Source organism: Pezoporus wallicus, unplaced genomic scaffold (assembly GCF_028554395.1).
Source record: "Pezoporus wallicus isolate ANWC-B61680 ecotype Strahan unplaced genomic scaffold, APGP_CSIRO_Pwel_v1 contig_6401, whole genome shotgun sequence".
Lineage (NCBI taxonomy): Eukaryota > Metazoa > Chordata > Aves > Psittaciformes > Psittacidae > Pezoporus > Pezoporus wallicus.
The window spans coordinates 3566832-3578265 of NW_026638608.1; the positions used below are offsets into that span (position 1 = coordinate 3566832).

General features: G+C 46.8%; 1 long non-coding RNA gene across 1 annotated transcript in view; it reads right to left on the bottom strand.

Moving 5' to 3' along the window:
* LOC130600232 (uncharacterized) overlaps positions 1 to 9824 on the bottom strand; it is a 30247-nt gene extending 20423 nt beyond the window's left edge. Inside the window, exon 1 of the long non-coding RNA XR_008972400.1 lies at positions 9688 to 9824. This is a non-coding gene — a long non-coding RNA (uncharacterized LOC130600232). The remainder of the gene's footprint in view (positions 1 to 9687) is intronic.
* Positions 9825 to 11434: the final 1610 nt, after the last annotated feature.

Sequence of the window (11434 nt, forward strand, 5' to 3'; positions counted from 1 at the left end):
AGATCCTGTTCTCCTTACTTTCTTTTCATGAACCCCTTCCCAGTCACTCATGGATCCCCTCAGCTTAATGGTAGAAACACTTGGATGACATTTTCCAGTGCAAATAAAGCCTTTTCTCAGCCCAACTACAGGGTCAGATCCCCACGGGAACCTGGCACAGACCAGAGGGACATCTCTACTGCAGATGGGGTTAACTCACTTTCTAGCAACACGGATAAGCACACTGATAAGTGGCATCAACAACATCACCCTGTGGCCATACTGCTTTTAGTACTCCAGCAAATGCATCTGAAGGTAGCTTGGGTGCCTCATCCTCCCACTCCGTCTGCTGGGAAGACATTTCTTGGGAGGGAGGAAGGATGAGGGGCGGAGAAGGGAGACAAACAAACACTGGGGTTTGTGGTAAGCAGCAGGGAAGGGGGACTTGGCAGCGCCTTGTAGCACAGAAGGAAGTCTTAATACTTGGAGCCAGTTGACTAACCTCACTGGTGACCTTCCATCGCAGGCACCAGTGCTCTCACACAGGGGAAACAAACAGGAGGAGGCAAAGAAACAGAAGGTGAAAGCAAGCGGTGCAAACATCACTGCAACATAGGGATGGATGCTCCTGTCACTTGATAATGATATCTATAACCATAGGGGGAGCGCCAGGAGGGGGAAGCAAACTCACTTCCCTGATGCACCTCATAGATTCCTGCTCCTAAGGGTTATGTTTCTCTTCAAGCACCAAAACGAGTGGCTGGATTTTCTCAGGAACTTGGCACACGGAGAAACCGTGGCTTGGAGGGTCCCAAGGGCTGCATTCAAACCGTGGGGTAGGTGTTGTGCAGGCTCAGCCCTGAATCATGCAGGCTGGTGACACGACCAGAGCGCGCTGCAGCTCCCTGACTCACATGCCCAGGATTCCTTCCTACGGAAACCAGAGCGTGGGAGGAGAGGAACCGGGAATGGTGCAGAGCCACATCTCACAGCTGGGAAGAGAGGAGACGCTCCTCGACACGGGAGTTGGGAAACACTGAATATCCCACAGTTCAGCTAAAGCCCCCGGGACTGCTGGGTGAAAAGTTCCCCAAGAACTCAAGTTCTTACAAAGCTTGTCCTGTCTGACATGCCAGGCAACAACAGGACAGGGAGAACAGGGATGCCCTACTCCACCGTGCCCGTGAATGAGGCAATCCCTTTGCATACACACATATTCATTCTGCTGCTAGAACTGAGCACTCAAAATCTGCTTTGACACTGGAATATGTTAAATACCTCTTTTAGCCCCTTTTTCCTGGGCACAAATGATTATTTATAGTTACATTCATACACAGACCTTAGCAGAGCTAAGCAAATGTTTCCTTCCATCACAGACATGCAGCCACCTCTGAGGAGGAATTAAATAACCACTTAAACCCACAACTTCTACAGTGGAAAATGCATATACAAGTGTTGATTATGCCCACGAAGGTTCCAAGACAATATGTGCAAGCACGTGGGAGACAGACACCCCACCAGCTCCTCTGGTGAACCCTTCTGCCCCACCTGGCTGCCAGAGCGCTCTACCTTGGAGCAGGGTCCGCAGAGAAGAACGTGCCTCCACGCACACCACAGAGCCTGGGAAAGAGGGGGGAGAGCGTGGGCAGGACGGTGGTTTATGGGCAGGAATTCCATGTTTAGGACAATCCTTGGAGTCAGCTGAAAATCATTAAGTTTGGTCACTTGAGTGCTTTTGAAATCCATGCCCCAGCCATGAGTGTGAGGCAGGCCTGCTCCCAGTGACTCATGTGGTGAGCACGCAAGGATCATACATGCAAGAGGACCCACACAACTGAACCAGCTGCGTGAGGTGCAAACCAAAGGAAGAAGTCTAATGAAGGACACCCTTAAATATGTCACATGTGGCACTGGTACATTCCACATCATTCCTCCTTGCGCTACGGCCAGGATGGCAAAACATGTACCCTCCAAAGTCAACAAAGGCTTTTGGACAATGCCCAAGAATCCCCATGTTGAGTTTACTCCAGCAAAGCACGGGAGAAATGACCAGATCACAGCCAAAGGCTCTATTGCCACAACAGTGGATGAGCATGGAGCCAGCCTGGGCAAGCTGGAGTGACAGACATTGATTCTGTACTGCCAATACAGCATCCACGAGACCTGCTGAACTTCCTCTGCCTGTTGGATTAAACTATGTATGGAAATAAGAGCCAGAATGGGAGCAGCGAGAAGAAAATGAGGGGGAAATCACGCCCCATAATTTTAAGCTTCTAAAAGGTAGGGATTCATTCCAAGATAATTGTTTAAGTTCACTTTACATGCAGTGGAGAAAGAAACTCCTTGCCAGAATGGAATTTCTCTCATCTTAAATTAGGTGGGATACGTGTTCCTCCTTGCTGTTCTCTGTTAACAAGAAAGGAAACCTTGACAATTAGTTTAGTCTGGATACTTTGCTTAACAAGACTAAAATTAGGAGGGAGGAGTCTTACTTACCCTTAATGTCCTACCCTGGCAAAAGCAACAGGGCCACGAGTGCAGCTTCACTCCCTTGTGCCCTGGCAAACCATCTCCTGCTTCTGCCACCTTTACTCACATGGATCATCACCCAAGCCCTGGAGAAATCAAGGCAACTCCTGACATGAGGATGCCAGAAAGTGGCAAATTCTAACTTGCAGGAATAAAGGTAGGAATTTGGGGAACACAGGGATGAGAGCGGGTTGGCATCACAGTTACTTCAAACATCTCAGCCAGTTGCATGAGGAGGTGACAACTTCTCTTTAAACAGCCTACTTGTCGTATCTCTGAGCTGCATGAATTAGCAGGTCCTGGCACTTCTCCCAGCTGAGCGCTCCTCCCAGCTTCCTCTCACTAATGGGCACAAGAGCTTGAGCCCATGAACCCTTTTCCTCCTTCGCCTTCGCTTGCTCTCTGCTCCCCAGCACACGCAGACCCGTGGTGAGCACAGCTCAGCCACTCTGTGCCGGAAAACAAAGCTGCCGTCAATCCCTGAGTGCAAAGGAGGTGCAAGTCAGCTCCTCTGTGCCAGGTTACACCAGCTCTGCTATCCATGTCATGCCTGGCCTCACTCAACAGCTTCCAGCAGGCTGCACTGATACAATCGGTCTGCCTCGGTCCTGGAAAAGGAGAAGCCATGAAAAACTACCCTGACTCCTGCCTCTTCAAAGTGCTGCTCACAGTTCCTTTCTTTACCTCCTCCCTTCCTTTTCATTCCTGCAATTAGTTCTCCCCCTTCCTCCTTTTCCCCATCTTTCCCCTTTAACAGAGGGAAAACACAAGAAAGGAAACGCAGGCAGCCAAAAGCTCATTAACATACTTGACCTTTCTGAAGGAAATTAATTCCAAATTCCCACATACCGGCTGGGTTGCTTGGTTTTGTCAAAACGGTGCCATCATTAGGGAGGAGAAGAGATGGCTCAAGGGGACGGGGTGTCTGCCACCTCAATGGAACTTGCACCGAGTTACTGAGTGCTGGCACAAATAAAGCAATGACATGGGCCATTCTGTCAGCTTTTCACATGAAATTAATCTTCGTTTCGTTGGCTGTGTAAATTTTTATCACCATGGAGTGGGGGGTGATGAATATAGCAAAGCATCCTGACAGCTATGGCCTGAAAACTCGAGGTTGTCTCAGCATCTTAACCGCAGTGGTGCTGGAACAATTCGTCTCATGTCGTCCCCGTGTGCACGCACACGTGTGCATGCGTGTGTGCATGTGTGTATTTCTGCCTGGACATGGGAGTGATTCACTGATACTTTCTTTGGAGTCGAATGTGCTGTGGCCTGGGAAATGCTTGGGGTTTGGATTTCCTGGCTTGAAGGCAATGGCAAACAAATTAGGGCTTCTCTTTCACTCTCCCAGTCCCAATCCAAAAGCCAGTTTGGATCCCGGCATGCTCTGCTGGAGTTGACAGGACTTCCTCATTGATGATCGAAAGAGCAGCTCTGCCTTCTCCTGTGGCTCTGTAGCCTGTTGTTGCTGTTGGTCTCAAAGTGCATGTCGCTTTGCAGAGCAGGTAAGGACGTGACATTGTTTGCTGCTAGGAAGGATGTGAGAATAACACACCTCTGCGGTGCTGCATGCACCTTCCCTCCTCCCAGACGGCTCGGAAACACACACACGGGTGCACTGACACAAACACACTCTCAGACTGAGCCCAGCTACACACCCACACTAAGAGGCAGGGTAAGCATGAAACCACCCTGACTGCACCCCGAGATCCACATCCACAAACACAGCAATGCGTGAACCTGGAGACATCCCAGGATTGCAGTTTACTCTGTGCTCTACTTTATCTGAGACAGATGAGAGACTTAAGCCTTGAGTCCCCATAGAGCAGCAATACAGATATCATAAAGAAGCTTGTCTCTGAAGCAGTCTGATTGATAAAGGCCAGAAACAAAGGCACGGAGGCTTGGCTGAGATGAGTGACCAGGCCTCTGGCCACTATCACGCATGCTGCACTTGGCATCACTTGCTAGTCAAGGGCAACAACTGCTCTTTTCTGAGCAATAAAGAGCAAAGCCAAGCACAGCCACCCCCTGCATCCAAGCTGTCAGTCAGAGGCAATATGCTCAGCAGGAATTGCGCTGCTTACACTTACGGCTTCACGGGGAAAATCAGGACCTGGCTCCTGAATGTAAAGCTTATGTCACTTCCCAAGTTAACCGGCGTTCATTCTGTACCAAAGTGCACACATGCCAAAGTTTGGACAATGACAGAGGCGTGTCCTGACAGGAACATCTCCACAGGACTTGCTGGGTGGAAGGATGTACGCACCAAACAAGAAATCCCTTTTCAAATGCACACGATGTCTCCATGCAGATGCCCACTGAGGGTGCACGCAGGAAGACATACAGAGATGGATGTTCACATTTGGGTATATTTGGAGATAGCTCACCAATAACTGTTACTAAAGTCTTAAAAGTAAACATACGTGGAAACACAGAACAGATGTCAAGAGCTATATTTAGTGAAGATATTATCAGTCTTAAGCCATTTCATCAAATTCTGCTCTTGAGCAAATCTCTATTTAGTACCAGAGTGCAGCCTCCCTGACACTGAGCCACAGGTAGCTAAAAACCAAAGATGTATATAAATATGTCTGACATCCCTGTCTGAAAGCTTTCACAGGTCACCCTTCTATCAACCTCTGGTTAACCACCAGTATCACATGTACTCCTACACGCCAGTGGCCCTTGCACTGTGAGGAGTAAAGAAATCAAAGCCCATGCTTCATGCTTTGTTGGGATAGATGAGTCTTAAACCTTCTGCTCCTTCAGCATCAGTGGAGAGTTTATGGATAAGTCACAGAATCATGGAATGGGTTGGGTTGGAAGGGACCTTAAAGCTCATCCAGTTCCAACCCCCTGCCACAGGCAGGGACACCTTCCACTAGAGCAGGTTACTCCAAGCCCCATCCGACCTGGCAGCATCTCCCAAGCAGGCTGACCTTATGGGCACAGAAATAGTTGACTAAAAGGAGTTCTTGAGCCTTTACCATGATCCCCATCTAAATAGTAAAGAACTAAATGAGGAAGAATCCCTCTAAGAAACACCACAGAGAAACCTATGCTCTGCTCCAGATCCTGGTTTGAAACTGAACCAGTTGTGACAGCCACAAAGCCACATCACCTAATGGCCACCTTACAGGTGGACACTTCACCAAAGCAAGCGTTATGTTAAAACATCATCAGAAACAGAACAGAATTCGATGCTGGGGGAATTTTTTAGCCTAATATTTTAGTCACCAGAATATTTGTATTATCCAGACCTGGATTATCCCAGAGTTCAGCAAATGCTTTTGAATGCAAAATAATGGGAAAAGGCTGCAAAGAGTCAAAGTTTCCTTTAGAATTTTTTCCTTAAAATGAAACCTTGCAGTTGTTTCTTCCATTTTCCCACTCACCTGAGGGGCTGTGCTCAGGATTTCTCTTTACTTGAAGCTGAGAAGTGTACAAACAGGGATTCTCCCAGGTAAGGTCTGAAAATGTGCTGAAAAAGATACCCTTTCCTTTCAGTGTGTGCCTTGCAAGATAATAGGCAGGTAGGAATCCCTGCAGAGTCTGAAGTTCTTTCACACATTAAGTACCGTGTGGTTTTAAACCTGTGATTTGTGGATGATGGGGATGAATCACACAGCTCAGCCTCTAAGTGCTCAGCTATTACCTCCACTGGGGACCATGTTACTGCAGGAGCACTGGCGCTGATAAAAGCACTGAGAGCATTGTTTGTCCTTGGGCACATCATCAGTGGATGCCTGTCTCATATTCCTTCTGAAACACAGGACTTGGACAAAGCAGATATGGTTGTGACCAGTATGGGTACTGGCCACTGGGAAAAGGAAGACATTTCAATTGGCTGAATCCCTCCAAATATGGGGAAGGAAAAAACATTCAGTAGAACTCTAAGGCCTAAAAGAAGAGCAAAGATGGTCAAAGAAGTATAAAAGAGATCCACTAGCTCATTGAATCCGCCCTGTTCTCCCAAAGATGGATGAGCTTTTCTGACCTCTTGAAGAGAGTCATGGAAGTGCTTGAGTCTCAGATCCACTATGTTTTAGCCCAGACTGGTAAGAAGAAGAGCTCAGGGTTTGGTTTTCTTACTTACTATATTGTCATCAGTCCAGCCCCAGCCAAGAACTTACTGACAGCTAGCTGACCTAGGTACCTGGCAGCAACCTAGCTAACAGGAGCACAGGACAATCATCCCTAAGTCGTTAGACCCCATCTGGTCTAGACCTGGTTGTGAGCCTGCAAGTACAAGGAAGATGCTGATGAACTTGAAATCCAACAGAGAGCCACCATGACAGTCAGGGGCTGAAGCACAGAACCTATGAAGATGAGCTGAGGGAATGAAGTTTGTCTACTTTGTACATGTCTTAGGGGGCATATAATGGCAGCCTTCTTGATAACACTGGAGGTATAAAAGAAAGACTCAGGCTCTTTGCTCAGGTGTGTGGCAGGGGAGTAACAGACATAAATTAAAGGTCAAAAGAAAGGGCAAAAACTGAAGGAGTGAAGGTTCTGCCTGGACATAAGGAAAAGAAAAACTGGGCTATCACATCTCTGAGCCAGGAGGCTTTAAACATCTGACTGGGTGAAGCTCTCATCACCCTCTTCTGAGTTCAGTGTTGAGCCTCCTCGGACTAAACCTCAAGAGGTCCCTTCAGGCCCAATTTACTCATCTCTCCTTCCAAATTCTTTTCAGGGTGTGTAAATGTGTCTGTATCCATGCATGCATGTTTGCAAGAGAGAGGGCACATGTACCGGGGCAGTATATGCGTGTATAAAAGAGCAGGTTGGAGTGTGTATGGGTGTGATTGCACACACCCAAACAAGAGATTTTCTGCCTCTATATGTATGCATGAGTACAGCAAAAGTATTTGTGCATTTGTAAGCAAGTGTATGTGTCTGTGTACTTACACATCAGTGACATTGCTGCATGAGGGAACATGTATATGTGCACACAAGGGAGCTCAGGAGAGGGAGAGTATGTTTCCAGCTGTATCACAGAAAAGATCTCTGCACTAACAAGAGCATCCTTCTCCCTCTTGCCAGCCCTTTGTGGCTTGTTGAGGTAATGTAGTTTCTGAGGGGGGAGGTCTTATATCTTGAGACAAACCACATACCTCCAGGGTGTGCATCCAGCCTGGAAGAGAGTGGAAGTGAGACAAGAGAACAGTCCAAGTCTCTCTGAGGTGTCACTGTGCGCACACTGAGCGCAATGACTTGGTCCCATTGGAAGCGATGGGGTGAGAAGAGAGAGCGAGCTTCCTTGAGAGGGCTTCAGAAACAGAAATAGGACAATCCAAACACGCTTCCACTTGAAGTCATTCCTCGTGTACATTCCCAAAGGGTCAGGGATCCTCTAATAAGATCGTAGTTGGAAGAGGTGCTCAAAACCATGAATACAGAGGTATGCGAGGTGCAGTATTAAAATGTGGCGTCAGAATACACATGTAAAGTAACATGTTTGGCATCAAGTGCTCTTAGCCTAAATATTCACCGAAGGAGGTTCTGGTTAACCTCTGATGCTTTAATAACCCTCTTGCCAACCTGGGTAGGAGCAGAGAAGCAGCACTCCCAAATTCCACAGAGATGAATCACTGGGTAACCCCGGGGTACCCTGGTCATGCTGAGGTGCAGGAGAATTGAGACAGACTGCCAAAGAGCAGAAGGCACACTGCGGGAGGAGGGAGAGCAGGGCGGATCACAGTGTGCTCAGCAGCATCCTGACTGCAGCCTGCCAGGCACAGTAACAGGAGAGGGGAAAATCCCATCCAAACCCTCCAGTCTCCAGCTTTGACTTTCAGCTCTGCCTTGACTGATGCTGCTCCTGACCGAGTTGCTTTACCAAGCCCTGCTGAGGCTCTGGGTTGCCGTTCATGGGCTGTATTCCAAGCAGTACACAAGCCAGGGAGCTGTACACCCAGCTCATTTCATCTGATAGGATGGCTGAGGGGGACCTTGTAAGGTGGAGATCAGAATAAATGATTTACCAGGGCACTAAAAGATCAAGGCAGTTGTGTCTATAGGATCTCAGAGCATCTAAAGCCTGAAGTGTTATGGCACTTTGAGATCTACCCCCAGGCTGTCAACCTTGCTCCAGCTTCTTGGAGTAAATAATTGTCCTGATCCTCATTAGCTCCAAAAGCTCATGCTCCCTCAAGGAAACAGGCATTGATGAGTATCTGCTTCTCAAGAACACAGAGCCATAAGAAGGATGAAATTGCTATTTTATATTTTAAATAAGATTCCCTGCTGCAGCTCCAGTAGTATGACAAGAACGAGAAAAAGGAAGGCTTTTGAAAATGCCTTTTCAACATGAACTCCAATTCTCACTCCAGGTTTCACTAATTCATTCAATAGAAGATTATCCATTTTGATTCATACTTTGGTCCTTTTTGATATCCGCTTCAAGTCATGGATGTTTCATTGGTAATGTAGCTGTAATGACAAAAAGATCCAGTTTCCCTTAATGAACAGGAACTTTTGGGCTAATGGGGCCATGCCACCACGTTGGTATCAGACTGTTTAACCCTCAACCACTCTAAACAGTTTCCAATTCCATAAGAAGTCCCACCAAGCTGGAAGCATGATGCTCATGAGAGGGCTGCGAGCAAATTCAGTATGCCAGTATTTGAAATGCCACGAGTCATTTGCTGTTGGAGTGAAAATGGCCCTTTCTGATTGCAAAAAGGTTGTATTTTACTCATAAAACTCTATATGGGCAGTCACTAGAGGGGGCCAGAAAGCCACCTTGTAACAACAGGGGCTTGAAAAAGGACAAGGACTTGACTTTTACTCTCTGAGTAGTCCAGTGAGATGAGTAAGGTGGGCTCCAGTGCCTTTGTTTACAACGGATGCCATTTACTCCATGTGCAGTTCCATTTAAATGAGTGGACATCTTCAAGAAGAAGAGCACCAGCCCCATGAGTAAATGTGACACAGTTTGGTCTTTAAATAGCACTACCCTTTATATGACCTTCCACAATCATAAAATTAAGTCTAGAAAGACCTCCAGGGCAAAATCAAACTGAATTTGTCAAAATGTGTTACAGAGAACATAGTATGCAGCCAACCTAGGTTGGAAACATGTCTCCAAACAGGAAAGAGTTGGAGGTCATGGAGAAAACACAAGAATGGCAGAAGCCAAGTCCATGGTGACATGGGAGGCACACACACTATGCAGAGCATCTCAATGCTCCCCTGGGGTCCAAGAAATGGATGGGTTTTGTTTCAACAGGAGCACTGAAAACCTTCAACCTGAGGTAGGGTCTTGCCACAGCCAGTACAAGCACACTGAGAATCCAGCACCTTGAAGACTTGACAGGCCAAGCACACAAAAGATAGGGAATTTAACAGCAGCTCCAAGGGGCGGTGTGGCCATGCCTGGAAACGAGATTAGCTTTTTGAAAGCCACATTAGTGCTGATGGGAACTTGCCATGTAGACGCATTGCAGGACGCTGCTAGCATCCTATTACTTTCCGGTTGCAACGAGAACGTCTTTTCTATTAACTCCATTGGGCACCACAACAGCATCCCCGACAGCATCTTCATTCACTACTTTTTGACCATTGAATGCACAGCCATTGGTTCTGCTAAAGAAGGGTGACCACTTTAACCAGGTCTCTTAGCAAGCTGATGCCAAACCAGCAACTGTCTTTGCTGAACGTCACCAGCAGCATGTACCCCAAAGCAAATGGGTAACTGGAGCCCCACAAACCCGTTGACTGAGCTCTCCTCACATGCAGATGTCACTAGGAAGGAGGGATGTTCTGGCTACATTAAAGTCCATTAGGTCTTTTGCATCAGCTTTCAAGGTTTTCACCCTTTGGCCCACACACACAAGGGATGTGCCTGACGAAATTCTAAGGGCCTTTTGAAAGGTGACTAAGAAAGTCCAGCTTCCTGTGAGGAAACACAAGTTTCCTATGAAGGACTTCATGGACAATGTCTACAAATCCACAAGCTGAAGAACCACTCTCAGTTTAAAGACAGCTCTGAAATTGCTGTTGTAAAGATACACCTTGTGCTGGGAAGAAAACGGCTCCTGCCTTTCAGTTTAGCCCTCCGTTTGCATAACGTCCATATTGCACAATGCCATACTGCAAGGCTATGCCATAAAGAAGTCTGATTTAAGTTATGAAAAGCTGTCAGTGATGAGAAAGGTAAGATTTGCCTTTCAACTCTTCTCTCTTCAACTGTCTTTAAAAATGATTCACGATAAAGCCAAAAACTAAGCAACTACATGATTAGAACTGAGCCCCACCGTAAATCCAAAGGCTTTTCTTTCTGTTCTTACCTCCTCATGCAGTATCAGGTTACCAGAACAGAACAACTGTACGAATCCAGAGACAGCCAAATCTGATGCCCGAAACTCAACTGCTACTTGCTTAAAAGGTAAGTGATATCTCAAGAAACACATGTTGGTTGTGTGGCTTAAAACAATGGATCCTTGTAGCAAACCATAAACCTCTACTTAATAAAAAAGAAGTTACATTGTCAAATGACATTTACCATAAGCAGCGGACTGTCAGGGCACAGACACCACGTGCTGCAATACTTCTCTGGGGCTGCTCAGCAGAGGAAATGAGAGAAAAAGAGCTGAGCAGTTCAAGCACTCGCAGGGTATTGAAAGAGGATGAACAGAGAACAGGGGTTTTCCTCCTGATTTCTTTCCCAAAGAGAAAATTACTGAATATAGAAAGTGAAGAGGAGTAAAGGAGAAGGGAGGGGGAGAGAGGTTTGAAAAGTGTCTTATTTTCTCCTTACATTCAGCCAATACAAAGGTTTCAGTTAGTGCTTAGAAGATTTATTTTTGGAGATGGGAGGGCAAAAAGTAAAAGAGAACCCAGAAAATCTGGGGCTTGAATGGAAAAGGAAGATTTGGAAAGTAAAACCTTATCACGTTATGACAATAATGGTATA